General features: G+C 43.3%; 1 protein-coding gene across 1 annotated transcript in view; it reads left to right on the forward strand.

Moving 5' to 3' along the window:
* The first annotated feature begins 5,902 nt into the window (after positions 1–5,902).
* PLAGL1 (PLAG1 like zinc finger 1) overlaps positions 5,903–17,938 on the forward strand; it is a 107,134-nt gene continuing 95,098 nt past the window's right edge. The window contains exon 1 of the mRNA XM_028121369.2: positions 5,903–6,029. The gene's annotated coding sequence lies outside the window, so the exon portion shown is untranslated. The remainder of the gene's footprint in view (positions 6,030–17,938) is intronic.

Raw genomic sequence — 17,938 nt, forward strand, 5'->3', positions numbered from 1 at the left:
GGGGTATAGGTGGTGGGTGTGCTGTTCTAAGGCGTTCCGCAAAGGGTAAGGGCCAGAATCTGAAGGAATGAGAATGGACACTCATTCATAAAGTTTGATGCTAAGGGAACATAGAGACAAGTCAATGGTTGAAGGGAATAGCAGAGCTGGTGGGAAATTTTATATTAATATTAATAATTATTATTTAAAGGCTAATCAAGGCCTCAGCTTGAAGACAGAGACCCAAGAGCCAACAAAGTGGAGGACTTTGAAAACACAAGTAAAAGGTGACAACTGATAGAATCCAATCCTGGAGAAGTTGAGGGTTTGGGGTTTCAGGCACAGGGATTAGCTTTTGCAGGGAGGAATTGTTTCTCAGAAAGAAGAAAGATAAAGAATGGAAAGATGCAAGAATATCTGTGGAAGCTCTGGGGGTGGAGGGAGTACTTTTCTACTTGAAGGCAATCGTGTCTGTGGACAGTGAGGAGGGGCATCAACCAAGGTCTTGGATGGAAAAGGTTTAGGACCGAGGAAGAGCATGCTGGAAAAGGGCATGCTGGGAAGAGGATGAAAAGGATGCTAAGAAGGGAGAGGTGCTCTTCTCAGATCATATGAATTCACCATGGATCCAATCCACGTACTCTTCTGATGTTCTAGTAACGTGTAACAATTTGGGAAAGTAGCAATGAAAGTAGATGGGGAGAGACTCCGGATGTCGGGGAATGGAGGGAGGTCTAGGGAATGGAGAGTCTGCTGCTGGTAAGGAAACGTGCACTAAAAAAATGTTAAAAACACAACACACAGGGCGCCTGGGTGGCTCAGTTGGTTAAGCGACTGCCTTCGGCTCAGGTCATGATCCTGGAGTCCTGGGATCGAGTCCCACATCGGGCTCCCTGCTCAGCAGGGAGTCTGCTTCTCCCTCTGACCCTCTTCCCTCTCGTGCTTTCTATCTCTCATTCTCTCTCTCTCTCAAATAAATAAAATCTTAAAAAAAAACACAACACACACACACACACACACATACACACACAGACAACTACCTCCACTGGGTTGGGAGCTAAGGGAAGTCAGAATGGAGATAATGGACTGAGAAAATAGGAAGGGGTTCTAGGGATTAAAGGTCATAAAGAAATTAAGAAAAAAAAAGGAAGCAAGACAGGGAGGGGCAGAACAGGAGGTCGTGGTGTGAGAAGAGAAATCTATATCCTTGGAGTAATGTATTGGCTAAGACAGTCCCTTATATTGTTAACTAATGAGTTCCTGGAAATGTGTTCAAAAGGCAAATGTATAAGGAAAGGAAAACTGTAAATGTTATAAATGGCTCTCATTACTACAACAAAGAAATGATTACAAAATTCCTCATTAGGGTTTCAGTAAGCCCTGGCTTCTTTAAGCCTGAGCCCAGCCTGGGAAGCAAGTGGGAGTTAGAGCCTCCCCACCCCCCACCCCCACCCAGCAATGCCAAGCCGGGAGATAGGGACATTGCTGGTGTCGGGCTACCCCTTGTCCTGGGCATCTAGGGAGATTAAACCTGGCTCCCAGGGTCATGCTATGCTGTGTAGTCGGAACAGAAGAGGGGACCGGAGTTGAAGATGTCACTACTGGACAGAGGCTGACTGTCAGAACTACCTCACCACCCGCTGGGTAGAGTAGGTTCTGGGCACTGGAACATGACTCCCTAGCCTCCTTCAAGATGCCGTCTGTGGGCAGGCAGAGGTTCAGAACACTGTCATTTGGTATAGGGTAGTGGGCATTGGGGCCATAAGCCCCCAGCACAACTCAGGCTTCCCCCCAAAGCCTGACCTTTTGGTAAGCAGTTGATAGCGCTCCAGTCACTCAGTAGTTAGTGTCATCTCTCAGCAGATGATGGCCCAGAATGGAATTTGGTGTATGAAACGTAGTTGGGGTGGGGGGAGCAGGTATCATGTAGAGTGCACAACTGTGCCAACCATACATAACTCAGATACTGTATTGTAAGTTGAGGACTACTGGACATGCCTGTGAAATGTGATGAGGAGATGAGGGTTGTCCTAACCAGATAGGTAACTAAAGAGAGCTGTTCTCTCAATCGGGGTTTAGGGAATAAATTTGCTTTATTTATTTATTTTTTTTGAATGTACATCTGGTAGATCAAGCCTGTTAATTATTTTTTTCAAAACTCCTATATCCTTACTATTATTGTCTGCTTAACCTTACAATACTTCAGAGAGATTCTGTTAAAATTCCAGCTATGGTAGTGTTAGTTCACAAACTGGCCCCTTATATATGGAGGGCAGGGAAAAGCAAAGAGGCCAACCACTCCCGATTTGTAGGTAGCAGATTTAATAAGGGAAGGAACCTACTTTCAAGCTTGTCTCGGGTGGCCGCAAGATGAGTATAGATGATGTGGTGTGTGTGTGTGTATATATATATATATATTTTTTTTTTTCTTTATCCATTCATCTGTTGATGGACATCTAGGCTCTTTCCATAGTTTGGCTATTGTGGACATTGCTGCTATAAACACTGGGGTGCATGTGTCCCTTTGGATCGCTACATTTGTATCTTTGGGGTAAATACCCAGAAGTGCAATTGCTGGGTCGTAGGGTAGCTCTATTTTCAACTTTTTGAGGAACCTCCATACAGTTTTCCAGAGTGGCTGCACCAGCTTGCATTCCCACCAACAGTGTAGGAGGGTTCCCCTTAGAGAAGGTAATTTGAAAAAAATTATGATACTTCAATCGCTGAGCATCAGAGCTGAACTTGCTTTCAACAAAAAAAAATGTAGAATGAGAGTTACCATTTTGTCTCAATATGCTTAACTTTATGTTTATTCATTCAAGAGCTGTATGTATACATTATGATAAAAATGCTAGATTAAAATACTAAATAATATTTATTGAATGAAAGTTGAATGTGTAAAGTCAATTTTTTATTCTTGCTTTATGAGATGATTCAGGTAGATTTCAGTTCAGCCAATATATTCTTTCATTCAACAGATTTTTGTTTTGTTGTAGTTGTTGTTGTTTTACCCTTTGACCCCCTTCACTCATTTCTTTAGACTTGGCCTTAAGCTTCAGGCTCAAGAGCCTCCTATCTTCCGCAGATCATTTAAAAAAGCACCCAGAGTTCCTTTCCCCTCACCTTTTATTCTCCGGCCTGCCATATTTAGATCGGATGGTCTAACCTCCTCCACTTCCAAGTGCTTACCAGCATGGGCTAAAGAGCTTGGACGCTGGAGTCACCTTGCCTGAGTAAACATTAAAACATTAGCTGTGATTCCCTTCCTTAGAACCACCATTTCATCCCCTCCTTGGAATTTCTGAAAAATCACCTATTCCTTGAAAGTTGCATGTATACCCCCCTCTCTCACTTCCTTTATTGAATTTGTTTTTGAAAGTCTTTGAAAGTTCACTTCCTGCACGAATGCTTCCCTGCCTGAGGGAGAGGTAGTGAACTTGCCTTCGTTATCAAAACGTGTGACCTCCCAGCCTCCACCTCATCCAAAGCTGCTGCAGAACAAACATGATGGGTGGGGGGGGGGGGGTTGCACAGATTGCTTAGATGCAGGTTTTGTTTTCTGTCTTAACAAAATATTACTGTTTTTACACTAATATAATAAAAATAAAACTATGGCTTCAATTTCACAATTTAGTTAGAGGATTTCACATACTTTTGAATTTTTTTTTTTTTTTTTTGTATTTCTTAACAGATAAAAAGATCTTTCCCCTTGAGACGCAGGCAAAGGAAAGGATGTCCCTCCTCCTTCTCTCTTCTCTTGCCTATGGTCCTTTTATTTCTCTCTGTTCTTTCCTCCCTTTGGCTTGCTCTTAAAATTTGGCTTGCTGGGGCACATGGGTGGCTCAGATGGTTAGGCGTCTGCCTTCGGCTCAGGTCATGATCCCAGAGTCCTGGGATCGAGTCCTGCATCAGGTTCTCTGCTAGGTGGGGAGCCTGCTTCTCCCTCTGCCTCTCTTTCTCTCTCTGACTCTCATGAATATATAAATAAAACATTAAAAATTTTTTTGACTTGCCCATTTTACTGGTTAATAGTGACCCAAAAGTAGATACAGTGAAAAAAAAATAGAGGAGGGGAGGGGAAACGGATCCCTCTTTGTCATGCTGTCATTTTACAAGAATCACATCCACTGAAAAGCTGTGACTTAATAGGTGCCACCAAGTACCATTTCGCTAATTCTTTTTTTTTTAAGATTTTATTTATTTATTTGAGAGAGAGAGAGAGAATGAGAGATAGAAAGCACGAGAGGGAAGAGGGTCAGAGGGAGAAGCAGACTCCCCGCCGAGCAGGAAGCCCGATGTGGGACTCGATCCCGGGACTCCAGGATCATGACCTGAGCCGAAGGCAGTCGCTCAACCAACTGAGCCACCTAGGCACCCATTTCGCTAATTCTTTTATGAATTAGTTCATTCAACAAATACACTGTTACGTGCCTGACATTATACTTGTCACTCTCCTCACTCTAGAAAACCAAATTGTCTAAGCTTTATGTCTTAGTTTTCTGCTATCGAAAGTTCATTTAGGAAAAGTACCACTAGAATTTGACATCTTCCTCTCCCTCACTTTACAAGACATAAGTGACTTCAAGTATTTTTGCTAGTTTCTTCTCTTTTCTCCAAGGTGTAGAAAAAAAGAGCCAAGGCTTAGGGCTTAACCAAAACTAGGTTCAGATTCTGGGTATCCGTGTGAACTTAGAGGCAATATACTTTTGAGTTTTCGTCAGTTAATGGAGGGTAACTATATCTATAGCAAAAAGATGTGGAGCTTCGAAGAGAAAGGTATGTAAAGTGCCTTCCACAAGGAGAGTTCCTTTCATTATGTTATTGTTCATCTTAGTTTATAAACCCTTTGGGGATAGATTAGAAACCCATCAATCTGAATTGCAGTAGTATTAATAATCGATAGAGAAAGTAAACACACAGTGCTAGCAGAGCAAGCAAATGTGTAACCTGAACACATTTAAGTAAAGCCATTTATTGATTTTGCAACAGGGTACTTCACATGCACTGGGTGTGATTTCAAGGGCAATCCATTTGCTGTTGTATTGAACTGGGGAAATTTTGCAGTGAAAACAGGTATTTCTGAGGCGCTTTGTTCTCTCGTGGGGGAATTTCTTCTTCTTTCTTTTCTCGTCCAAACAAAAAAGTTATAGAAGATATTTACATATTAGTATGTGAGGTAGAATTGTGGAAAAACCAGGTACTTGCAATGTGGCAGAATTGGTTCCTCGTGACCATGAGCACGTAATAGGACTTCTCTGAGCCTTAGGTTTTTGAACTGTAAAATTGGCATAACGTGAATTAAGTACAGTATGTATTTAAAACACCTGGCACGTAATTGACAGTGTTATTTCTTCTCCCAGGTCCACCTGACCGGCTACAAAGATATCATCCCTATAAACAACACCTGTCGAGTGTGCCAGGACCCATTGTAGGGTTTCGCGTGGTTCATTTCATTTAATTCTCCCAACAAGGCGTTTGAGGTGTAAAGCTAGTGAAGGTTCAGGCCTCCTCTCTTGTCCAAGTCCCTTCCCAAGCCCTAAGTCTAATTTTGTATCTTCCCTTGAAGAAGCCCCCTCACCCCTCATTGTTTCAGTTTCAGGACCCACAAAATCTGGATTCGCCCTGGATGGGTACTATAGTTTTCCTCATTTTGCAAAGAGGGGTAAATTGCCCAAGATGACACCCTTGTAAGTAGTGGGGCAAGATTTTAAAACATCCTGACCCCACAGCCCAAACTCTTAACCACTGGCGGTGCTGACAACTGGGAGAGCCAGAGTCGCCAACGGCGGGGCGGAAAACCAGCGCTCAAGCCCCTGAGAGCGGCTAACGCGGGCAGGCTGGGGTCGGAGGGGATCACCCCGCCGAGGCTCCCCGCCCCTTCCTCCCCTTCCCCTTCTCCTTTTCCGCGCCGCCGAGTCGGAGTCGCGTTGCTCGACCGGCGGCAGCCTAGACCGTCCGCTTCCCCTCTGCTGCCCGCGCCGGGCCCCGGGATCGGACCCCAGAACTTTCCAAGGTGGGGAAACTTGGCGGCGAAGCGGGAAGACTCGAAGGTGAGGCGCTCGGCGGGCGGGGTGGCGGCGGCAGTAAGGGTGCGGCGTGGGGGGGACGGGCCGGGCTGCTGCGGGGCTGCAGGTGCCGGAGGCCCGCGGGGCGGAGCGAGGTGAGGCGGGGCGGGGCCGCCGTGGGACTTGGGGCCGCGGGGCCAGGCCGCCCCCGTGTGCTGCGGGACGCACCGGCCGCCGGCGGGTAGCCTCTGTGCGGCTCCCGGCGCGCTTCCCCTTTCTCTCGGGTCGGCCGCTGCTCTCTTCTGCGCTGGGCGGAGCGGGTGACGGTGACGAGAGAGCGGAGGAGCCGCCACCTACCGCCCGCCCCGCAGTCCTCGGGCGGGGGGCGTGTTTTGCCGGATTCAAGCTCTGCGTGCGCTGAGGCTGGGAGCGCGGGGTAGTTTCTGACCCACCCCAAACGTGAGAATCTCAAGTTCAAACGTAGCTTGTCCCCTGAGAGACTGAGATGATGGGAAGAAAATGACCGAGTGACGGCGGGGGGAAGTCCCCACGGACCTCGGGAGAAAAGGGACAGGGGACCGTGGTGCCCCCAACACCCTCGACAAGGCACAGAGAATTAGGGTGGCCCTGCTGGACGGCGCGCGGAACACGCTGCCTTTGGCGGCGGTCGCCGTAGCTTTTGCAGGTGCTCAGCTGTGTTATCAGCGACGGTGCCCCTGCTTGGGGGTGGGGGTGGTGTGTGTGTGTTGGGGGGCGGCTTACCCGAGGGAAAGTGACCCCCCGGTTTCGTTTACTTAAGTGTGAAGATGTCTGTAGAAAGCCCTACTGAGAAAAATAAGTGAAGTGACAATTACCAGACTTACTCCAATATCGTGGTATTGAGCGTCTGGCCACTTTGAATGAAAACAAATACCTGGGAGGTGTTCAGGGAATGCATATTAACACTACAAGGTTTATATTGTCTGGTGCCCGACGGCCTAACCTGAGGCACCTCCCAGAAGCACCTGGAAAGTTTTTCAAAATACACCTGTTGGGCCCACCCCAAAGATCCAGAATCAAAAGTGATGGGGTTGAAGCTCTGGCCTGTGCGCGCGCGCTGTGGGCACTTGGTTAGGAATCAGGAAGTGCGGGAACTGGGTTCTACTCCCAGTGTGACCATTGAACAAATTTTAAGCACAGTGTTTCCTCATCTGTAAAGTAGTAACCTGTAACCTGGTTAAGTAACCAGTAACCTGGTTAAGATCATAATAAAGGTGTAAAAGAAAGTGTTGAAAAGGGAGAAATCAGAAAAATGATCCAAAATTCTGGTACAGCGGCAACAAAGGACACAGGCTTTGGTTCTGTGAGTGGTGTTTGGATTCAGTGGGAGGGGAATGGAGGAAAACACCCTGCCAGGGAAAAGGGGTGTTTGTTTTCAGGTAGTGTGATCTGGACCAGTGTTGGTGTAAACTGTAACTCAGAAAATCAGAATCATCTGGAAGAAACAAGCAAGCTCCAGCCTGCCCCATCTCTGGATGATGGTTTAAAAAAGGCACCATATATATTTCCTCCTCTAAAAAAACCCAAAGGCTTTAGATTATTTTCAGGTAGGCAAATCAAGAGCCAGTGACCACCAATGTGTCCTGCCCTGTGGTAACCCCAGTCAGGTTGAAGCCTGCATGATTCCCTGATAAATGTGAATTTTGGTTCCATTACTCAACAGATTTGTGTTGAGGATCTTGGTGTACCGGGCATTTTAGAAATACAGAGATGAATAAAATGCTGAGTTTGTTGTTCTAGCTGTCTCTGGCTGGTGGAAGAGACTGATGTGTAAAACAGGCCACGATATAACCTGGTTAGGATGATTATAAAAGTATAGAATGAACAAAGTTCCATGTGGCCCAGAAGAAAGAGCAACCCCATTAGCCTCAGGGGAAGGGCATTACCCTGGAGCTGGGTAAACAGCACCCTTCTGTAAAAGCTTTGAGAATTGAGGATTCTATGTGTAGTCAAATCTATGTTCTTATTTTTCAATCTGATGAAATTCTAGTGTAATCATATGCTGACAATCTAAAGTAGAAATGACTTTTGGTTTCATGATGACTCTTTAAAATTTACTAGGCTTTCTAAAGTTTTATCTTTGTAAAAGCCTCAGCTGTGTCTAAAGTTAATCCAAGAAAGGACTTGTTAAAAAAAAAACACACAACTTTTCAATGTGTCCTCCATTCTTACTAAATAATTTAGCTCCACTTAAAAATAATATTCAGATAAAGTCTGTTCTATGCACTTTTTAAAAATGTGCCCCTTTTTGGGTAGTTTTCATTATGTTACTTAGGAAAGCTTAAGATGATTTAACAGGAGAAAGCACAAAAGGAAAGCTGCAGGAGGAATAAAAAAGGAATAATTAGGAGGAGGGGGTCGGGAAGAGAATGGACTTTGATAGAATCAGTGGTGGGGGGGTACTTGTTGGGAGGGAAGATTAAAAAAAATGGGTAAATCAAACATGGCCACCAGCTTCTTCAGGGATTCGATGCGTATGGACTCTTAGTTTTCAAAGTTATTTCAAAACACAGGGGGAGGCAGTTTAGTGTGGTAGTTAAAGCATGGGCTCAACAGTTCTGAATTTGACTGGTGACTTTAACTACCTGCGTCTGCTCATTTGTAAAATGAGGATAATATGATCTACAGGAGACTTGTGAGGATTAACAGCTATGATGCTTAGGAGGCACCTGGCTGTGATAAGGCCTCAATCACCGGTGGCCTCTGCTCTTGCTGTTCTTATCTCCCCTTACTTGATCCTAGTGGAAGCACCAGTGAGCTGGGCAGATAGCTCTGTCCTCCTTTTCCAGCTGGAGTTGGGCCAGGCTGGCTTGCGAAAGTCATATAGGTAATGGGTAGCTGAACTGAAGGGAGAAGCTCTGTCTTTTGCAATTTTGTGTCTGCCGTTCTCCTGCTCCACACTGTTGCTGATGGGGTTCTGGCTGAAGTCGCCCCTCCCTGGTGTTTAAAGGGCCAAAGGCTGTAACCGTGGGTGTCTGTTACAACTCTTCCACTAACACCAGCCCCCAGTGACTCTCCCCTTCTCGTTGTTGATTTCTATGAAAATTACATTTTTCTTAGGCTCATGGATGGGATTGGGAGAGGGAGACCATGGGAAAGCCATAAGGAAGTCCTATATGGAAGAGCTCTAAAAGGGGGAGCCCCTCTCTCCAACTTCCAGTAATGTGTTGTAATATTACTAGAAAAGTAGCCTTATTGCTCAGTGACCTAACTGCTTTCATCTGCAGCTGGTGGTTCTGGTGCAAAAATATTTCCTTGCGTATCCCCTGTCACATATGTCTGGTCCCTGGAGAGGTGGGGGAGGGGATCATGGATGTGGGTCAGATTTTAATTAGAATGTTAATTGGTAATTTGCCATGGAGAAGTATGACCGAGAATCTCTTCGATGTAAAACAAGGATGCAGAAAAGTATAAAGAAAGAACGTTTTGGAGAGCAGCCCCCAGCTTTCGTTCATTTTTCTTTTCCTTAACGAAGGTGTGCCTTTAATCTTCGTGGATCATCTTTCTCCTTTTACATGTGAAGGATTCCCAACTTCATAACTCTCAATTTAGCATTTTTTAAAGATTTTATTTATTTGAGAGCATGCACGAAAGAGAGCATGAGCAGTGGGGAGGGGTAGAAGGAGAGGGAGCCCTATGCCGGACTTGATCCCAGGACCCTGGGATTGTGACCTGAGCCGAAGGCAGACGCTTAACTGACTGAGCCATCCAGGTGCCCCTCAATTTAGCATTTTTAACTTTCTCAATCAAAACTGCATGTGCCTAGGGTAGTGTTGGGTGCTGTAGGTGACACTCAAGGTAAAAAGTCAACAGATAGCCCAAGAAGCAGTGAAGAAACAAGGGGTGGGGTGAATGTAGATGCCAAATGGATGTGGCAGTCTCCCGAAAGGTTTGAGAAAGCTTCCCAGAGGAGGAGAGGGGACTGCAGCCTTCCTGCAGGGGTCAGAACGGCCTTTCAAACCCTGAGGATGCAGGAACAGTGGGTGGCATTAGGGATAGAGAGCTGAGGGAGTAAGCGTACAGATAACTGGGACCTTGAGGCTCAACTAGTCCCAGGCATCCCAAAAGACTAAAGCAGGTTCACTTGCTGCGCAGCCTCCAGGGGAGAATACTTGCAGCAAAGCAAAGCTTCCTCTGCCAATGACAAGGCTCCCTGGAAGTCACAGGGCGTCTTAGACGATCTAGTGAGTAGTTATGATAGGCATTAACTGTCTATTGAATACATTTGCTAAATATACTGGAAACACCTGAGAGGGTTTGGGTAGGGCTGTGAAGAGCATTTATCAAAGTATAAATGATTCTTCCCTATTCTTGGAATGGAGTTTAGAGATCAGGAAGCCATAGGATCCCCAGGAAAGGAAAGTGGAGGGGAGGTGTCTGGAGAGGACCTTGGGACCTTTGTTATCAGACACAAAGGCCCTTGAGTTCTGCCCAGATGGTAGCAAGACCTGTGGGTCTGAGTCACACTAAGTAAACAAATCCGAATCTGTCTAAAGCATCCCATTTTTGGGTTATTAATTTACATCTGAAAGATGAAAGTGACGAGCAGGCCCCTTTGCCTTTTCAGAAGCAGGTTGAGGCATTTACCTTATGGCAGGGGCAACCAGTTAAAGGCTGGAGGGCTACTTGTTGAGAAAAGAGAACAGGAGAGTTGACTGATCCTCCGTGATAGTGTCACGGAGCCCCGGAAGCCTGTGATCTACCTTTTACCCGGCAGTGAACCGAGGCTGGGCTCTCCTTTGCACAGTGGGAGAGATGCATTGACTGCAATGCTCCGCTTCAAGTCTCCCTTTCCAGGACTCCCAGATCACCGGCCTTTGCTTAGATTTGTCCACCACCTCTCAGGTATTCATGATTTTGATTTAGTCATGATAATCTCTCTTAAATTGGGGATCAGTTTTCTTAGGAGAAATGCTAGTGTGTGCAAATTTACTTTTGAGGACTCTTGGCAACTCCACCTATTCTAGCTTCAGGATATGTGTATGAATTTTGAGTCACTCTTATTGGAGATGATCAAGTATTGGCTCAGCCTAAACTTGGATTGAGCTCTGGCCGAAGGTACAACTCCAATAATAAGTAGCTTCTGAATTGGCCATCCGTTTGCACAAGACCACAAACCTGAAGACTTTAGGCTAAAGGAAGATAGAAGCAGCACCTAGGGGTAAGAGGAATGGAAGTGAGCGGTGTGGAGGAAATGGGATGGCCTACGGCACCCCGCCCCCCACAACCCCTGATCCCAGGGGCCCAAGTACTTAGACTGGGCCTTTGTGGGGGGGGGGCCCAGAAGTGTGAACTGTTGGGGCTCATTTTGGTGTCATTTTTGCAAGAGGAGCGAAGGGAATATAGTGTCTTTAGCCGCTTGAAGGTTTGGGATTTGGGGGTACAGTGGAAGGCGGCACCCCGGGCAGGGAGGCGTCTGGTTCTCTGGAGCACTGTGAACAGTGTGCCCGCATAAAACTGGCACTGGGCTTGTGCCCCTCTCGCCACTGATGGGACAGGCCTTGGCTGGGGACATGGGTGGGGTGGCTCTGTGATCAGAAGGAAAATGTTTTAATATACACGTTATCCAAGACAACAAGATATTTATAGTTTAATGTTTGAGAAAAATAAGGGTAGAAAGTTTTTAGCAAGCAAGAGGTAAGTAGAACATTACCCGTTATCAATTTGCAATGTGTAAAATGTCGATTACTCTGTCTTTATATAGGTGTTGACGTGGCTTAATAAAGGTGAATGTGTCAAAATATATAAAGTTGTTCAAGCTAATTCTCTGGAGCTCAGGGTACCCAAAAGTAGATGTGGGTGAGGAGAAGGGATGAGGGAAAAATAAAGTGAAATCTCTTTTACATGCTGCTTCAACTCCTCTGCTTTACTTTTGTTCCTTTTATGTGTTGAGCTTCTGCTATATCATTATGGAAAAGTGTATCTGCTTCAGAAGTGAGAGTGCTACTATTATAAAAACTTTCAAAGGCTACATTTCAGCCCAAATTATAGGGCTGCCGTTTATTTGGAACATGAAACTGTATCTGTGACTACAGAACCCCAATCAAGACATTGGTTATATAATTGCTTATGGGGATCAGAGTTTTTCTCCCAGGTCTTGCTCATCATCATTAATCATGGAAACGTAGCTTTGGCTTTCCTAAAGGCACCTGTACTCATGATTTATCCCTCTGACAACCGTGGCTCTGTATCTGGAGATGAGCAGGCCACATGTCTCTTCTTGGAGCCTCAGGACTTTGCTAAGGTTGAAAGTGAAGGACAGAGTTCTGATCAGAGTGGGGATGCACCAGCCAGAGGGTCGTCGTTAGAAGAGACTGTAGAATCCAGCCTGGAGTAGGGAGAAAGGAGGGTAGCTGGGGCAGAGGGATGCAGGAGAGTGGGATCCTAAGGAGCAAGCGTTGGGGACAAAGGCAATCTGTGTAAACCTCAGTCCATATAAACACATTTCCTCACGTTAAAGAACGCCGAGGCCATGTGGTTTTTGTATGACGAGCACAGCAAGAGACAGTACGTTGTGATTCTCATGCTGCCTCTGTTCTTGGCTTTGTGACCTTTGAATCAGCTTCCTTATATGTAAAATGAAAGTGTTAAACTAAGCACTTGGCGAGCTTCCTTCTCTGCTGAATACCTTGTGTCTCGGCAAGTGTGTTTTCATGAATAACTATGGATATGAATATCTGTGCCTCTCGGTGCTCATCTCTCATATTTCGTATTTTTCCTAAAAAGAAATGAGACCCTCCTTTCTCTGTGTATGTGGTACCACCATATGTAAAGGATATTTTTCAATAGAATGTTTCATTTTTTTGAACTTGAGCAAAATTTGGGTGGAATATTTCATTATAACATGTTGTGAAAAAGTGTTGGGTTAATGCGTTTTTCCAGTGTCTTATGTCGAACTCTGAGCTATGTTAGGGACGGGATATAACATTAAATTTGCATCATCATTCGTCTATTAAATACTACAGATCGTTTTCAAATTTAAAATTTGCTGGAAATATTTTCATAAAATAGCTCTGGTATAACTCAGACATGTGTACACACACACACTTTTTCCCTATATAAATATAAAGGGAGTTTGAAAGGATGTTCACCAAACTTAATCCTGGCTACTTCTGGGGAATGGACTATTAAAGGGCCTGGTAAACTTCTAATTTTTACGTAGGTATTTTTGTGTTTTTACAATGAACATATATTTTTTTATAATTTCATGTGTGATTTGTTACAGAATGAGCCCTCATGATCATAAAGTATCTTCCTTTATTGGATTGGTAGGCCATGATCACATATTTATTTGACATAAATAATTTAAGACCTAAAGTTAAATAGTATCATTTTGTTAGACCACATAGGAAAATGGATACCTCTTCCATTAGAAGAGTAGATTTGGGGGTTGAATGTATTCTTTTTGGTGTATCTTTGGACAAGATTCATGTGATAGTTAATATAAGCAAAGACTTTTCTCCAATCACGTAGAGATTCTTGAACCCAGAGATGACGAATGAGTTTCATCATATTTGGTTGTGGCTGCCTAGAGGGAAGAATCCAGAAGTCCTATCTCTGTCCACTGGGCAAAAAACCATGATCAGTAACTGGCCTGAGCAAGGTACTAAAGGGTGAAGAAAATAACGGATCATCTGCCATGTATTTACCATCCCCAAATCCTAGAATTTTAAGTGATGAGTTTCTTTATGAAGATAAAGATTTATTTTTATCCAGATATCTTAAGGACTTACTATCTACACTGTTATACTTAATCAGATAGTATTTTGCATAGTTGGAAGTTTTCATGATAAATCGTGGTAAGATTGCAATGACTGGCATCTTTCATATGCCTCATAGAAGCAGGCATGATAGCTAAAGAATAAAAGAATTACTCAAAAATTAACGATGAATGGAATAAATTATCTTGGCAATGTGAGGTTCTGGCTAATAAGGATAATTCACTATGATTGAGCATCAGCCAAAATAATTTTAAAACATTTATAAGTATACGTGTTAGGCTGAAAAATTGAGTACTGTAATTTACAATTTTGTTCTGGGGCCCTCTTCAATCATCTGTTTGGTACCAAGGAGGAGATAAATGGTTTTGGTGCAGCAAAGAGTAGCTCAGTTTTTACATTCGTGGTTTAAGAGGGCACAATGTTGCATATATGCTGGGTATCTAGAGAAGAGTACACATACTTTCTTTTCATAAGGATGAGCTGTTAGAAAAAAAAATACAGAAAGTCCTCCCAACCCCATTTTTTTCCCCAAGAAAAAAGAGGAAGGCACTTAGTCAATCACTGGGTAGTGTGAAGCTTCCAGCATATTGGGTCTCCAGTTATTTCAGACTGAATTTAAAAACAAAATCACACATTTGGACGATCTCCTGCTTGCAAGGATATAAACAAGATATTCAGCAATTTCTGTTGAGCACTTACTGCATGTCAGGTACTGTTCTAGACTCTGGGAATAGAGTAGTGGCTAAGAGAGTGAGCCCCTGACCCGTGTTATTCATCAGAGATGAGAACATTAAATCTCTGCAAAGTGTCCTGCCCAACATAGTAGAAGTGGGCCTTAATTCTAAATTCAGTGTTCTATCCTGTATGCTATAGTACCTTACATAATTTTGGAGGACACTGGTCAGATATCAGCAGGATGATTTTGTCTACTTTATCTTTACTCTTCCCATGGTGGTGATTCACTCTTTTCCATCCTGTGTGTCATGGTATGGATGCGGAAAGATATACCATCCGTGGGAGTCACTTACACCCTATTCTAGTACTAGGGCAAATCATATTCATCTTCTGAATAGCAACCTAGAATCATGTTATTAAAAATAACATGTGAGTAGGGGCCTCTGGGTGGCAAAGTCCATTGAGCATTGGACTCTTGGTTTCAGCTCAGGTCATGATCTCAATGTTGTGAGATGGAACACACCCCCCTTCCCCCACCGCACCCTTGGGCTCTGTGCTGGGCATGGAGCCTGCTTGAGATTCTCTCTGTCTCTCCCCATGCTCAATCGCTCACACTCTCTCAAAACAACAACAACAACAAAAATACACGTGAGTAAAATAAAATAATTGAAGCGGTATTTTTTCAAACTCTTGCTTTAATTTGGTAGAATGAAACCAGTATTTAAAAAAAGTTAGAGTATATCAGTATTAGTAAGATAAATATGTGAACTTCGTGAATATTTTTGTATTAGGTTGCAACATGAAATTTTTCTTACTGTTGGTTGTGGTCACAAACATTTGAAACATTGGCTTAAAGGACATCAGGTAAGATACTGTTTGTGACAGAAAATAAAAGTAGATGATTATCCTTAGCAATCATTTTAGTGTATAGGTTGATTACCTAAAGGGATCACAGCAATAAAGTAGAATTTCTGTGATGAAAATTCTAGTGAAAGTTATTTGGCATCTGAATATATGCCTGAACAGATTTTTTTTTCATTAAACACACACACGTTGCAGTTACTGGTTTCCCTGTGTCCTATTCTTTTGCTTATTGTGGTTTCCTGTATTGAGTGGTTTCGTTATTTTTTGAAATATATTTTGCAATTTAATTGCATGGTATATAGGGGAAATAAATGACCCATTTGAGGCAATATCATATAATCTGATTATGTTAACGTCTACAGTTGATTAAACTTTAAGTTGTTAAATATGACCTACTAAATTGTTTTAAAATTATTTTCTTCCACTTAATTTCTGAATGTTTGCCAATGGATTTTGCCCGAAGATATTTATTTGTAATAAAAGAGTAACAGAATCAGTTTCCTAAATTGGAGGATTCCATAGACTATAGGAAAAGATCATTAATTTGGAATTTGATAATTTGGACAACTGCACTGATACTTGGGAAAGATAAGAGCTTATTGCTAAAAATGGTTGTGTAAAGAGATCTTAAGAGTTTTAAATCTGTGTAAAAATACGTAGATTTTGGTAGCACTTAAGAAGTCTATTTTTCTACCCTGTAATTTGTTTCAGAGATATGTATAGAAATGCAATTATTGAATTAGCCAGGACAGAGATTTAAATATTATATGCTTGTTCTTTGCAAACCGTGGTCTTATTCCCTTGAATAAATTTATGATCTAATGATGGAGACAGAAATGTCAAAGAAAGCTAACCCTTTTCTCCTTGAAGGAGGATGGGAGAACAACGTACAAAAGATAAAGTTTAGGGGTTCTAAGCAGGAAAGCTAAGTGAGCTCTGGTTGCTGGTATCAAAGACTTTACAGTAGGACTATATTATGGATACATTGAATTTGCTTGAGCTCAACCAGTCAAGATCGAGAAAGAGAACAAATCAGTCAGCTCAGGAGGTCGTACCCAGCATTCCACGCAGTAGGTGTATGTGATGGAGAGTGTGAATCTCGCGTTCCCTTACTTGGTCTTAGTTCCACTCAACTCTCACCAGAACCACAAATATTTTTAATTCCACCAGTCTCCACTCCACTTGCAACAAACAATCTGACCTCCTACCTCATTTAAAAAAAAAAAAAAAGTTGGGGGGGAGAGGGGAGACTATAAACGGCGAACTTGTGAACTGCTTTCTTCCCATCTGTTCTTCCCTACCCCTTGCCATTTACCCTCCTCTTTAGCCTTGGAAATATCTTTCTTAGTCAAGACCTGTCTTCACTCCTGTAGGACCTTGCTCCCTCACTTAACCCCCTCCCTTATAGTCAGAGGTTAGCAGCACAGAGGATAAACAATCCTGGCTTTGGGGCCAGAGTATGCCAAACTGGAATATGGTTTCATACTTTTTAAATGTCTGATTCTGGGCATGTTGCTTAACTTCTCTATGATTCAGTTTTTCCATTTGAAAAATGGGACGAGTGATAGAACGGCCATGACATAAGGCAGGTAAAGGGCGTGGAGCAGTATCTGGCTGAGGCTTTCAGGGAATGCTCTGTCTACCCTTCCCACCTTTACTACCGTTACCCTGCTAATCTCGAAGTCTCTACTGCTTTTTATCCCTTAGCCTGTTTGTTAAACGATTTTCTATTCTGGAAAAGAATAAAGCCAAACCTTCCCTTTTCCCTGGGCCCCTTCTAACCACTGTCTTCTCTCCTCCCTTCCCCCTCAAATGGTCTAAAGAATATTGAAGGTTAGCTCTCTCTAGTTCTTCACCCCCATTAGCTTTTTTAGAAATGGTTTTTAATGAGGCATTGACTAGATACGCAAATTATACAGTATTTTCTATTTTTTTAAAAAAGGTTTTTAAGTAAACTCTATGCGTGGGGCTTGAACTCACAATTCCAAGATCAGGAGTCGCATGCTCCATTGACTGAGCCAGCCAGGCACCCCAAATAAAAGTATTTTCTATTTAGAGTATCCTGCAACCCTCTGTCTTTACTACTTCCTGTTAACTTTGGAGTTCTCTGACTTCCTCTCTAAATCCTTCCCTCCCTTTGAGGGGTTTCCCTTTGAGTGTTACCAGTAGGCAGATTTTTGTATTTATCATTCCCTTCATAGTTTACCTTTTTGTGAATATTGCTTAGCTTTATGAGTAGAAATATGATATAAATTATATAGAGACTTGCTTTTTTGAACCTAACAGTAATTATATCCATTTTTAAAAGATTTATTTATTTGAGAGAGAAAGGGATTGAGAGTGCAAGCACGCGCGAGTGCATGGGGGAGGGGCAGAGGGAGAGAGAATGTTTTTAATTTTTATTTTAAATTCAATTTAATTAACGTATACTATATTATCAGTTTCCTAGGTAGAGTTCAGTGATTCATCAGTTGCATACAACACCCAGTGCTCCTTACATCAGGTGCCCTCCTTAATGCCCGTCACCCAATTATCCCATCCCCCACCCACCTCCCCTCCAGCAACCCTCTGTTTGTTCCCTGTAGTTAAGAGTCTCTTCTGGTTTGCCTCCCTGTCTGTTTTCCTTTTATTTTATTTTTCCTTCCCTTCCCCTAT

Source organism: Eumetopias jubatus, unplaced genomic scaffold (assembly GCF_037043125.1).
Source record: "Eumetopias jubatus isolate StellerSeaLion01/CBP00866 unplaced genomic scaffold, mEumJub1_p1.0 scaffold_6, whole genome shotgun sequence".
Lineage (NCBI taxonomy): Eukaryota > Metazoa > Chordata > Mammalia > Carnivora > Otariidae > Eumetopias > Eumetopias jubatus.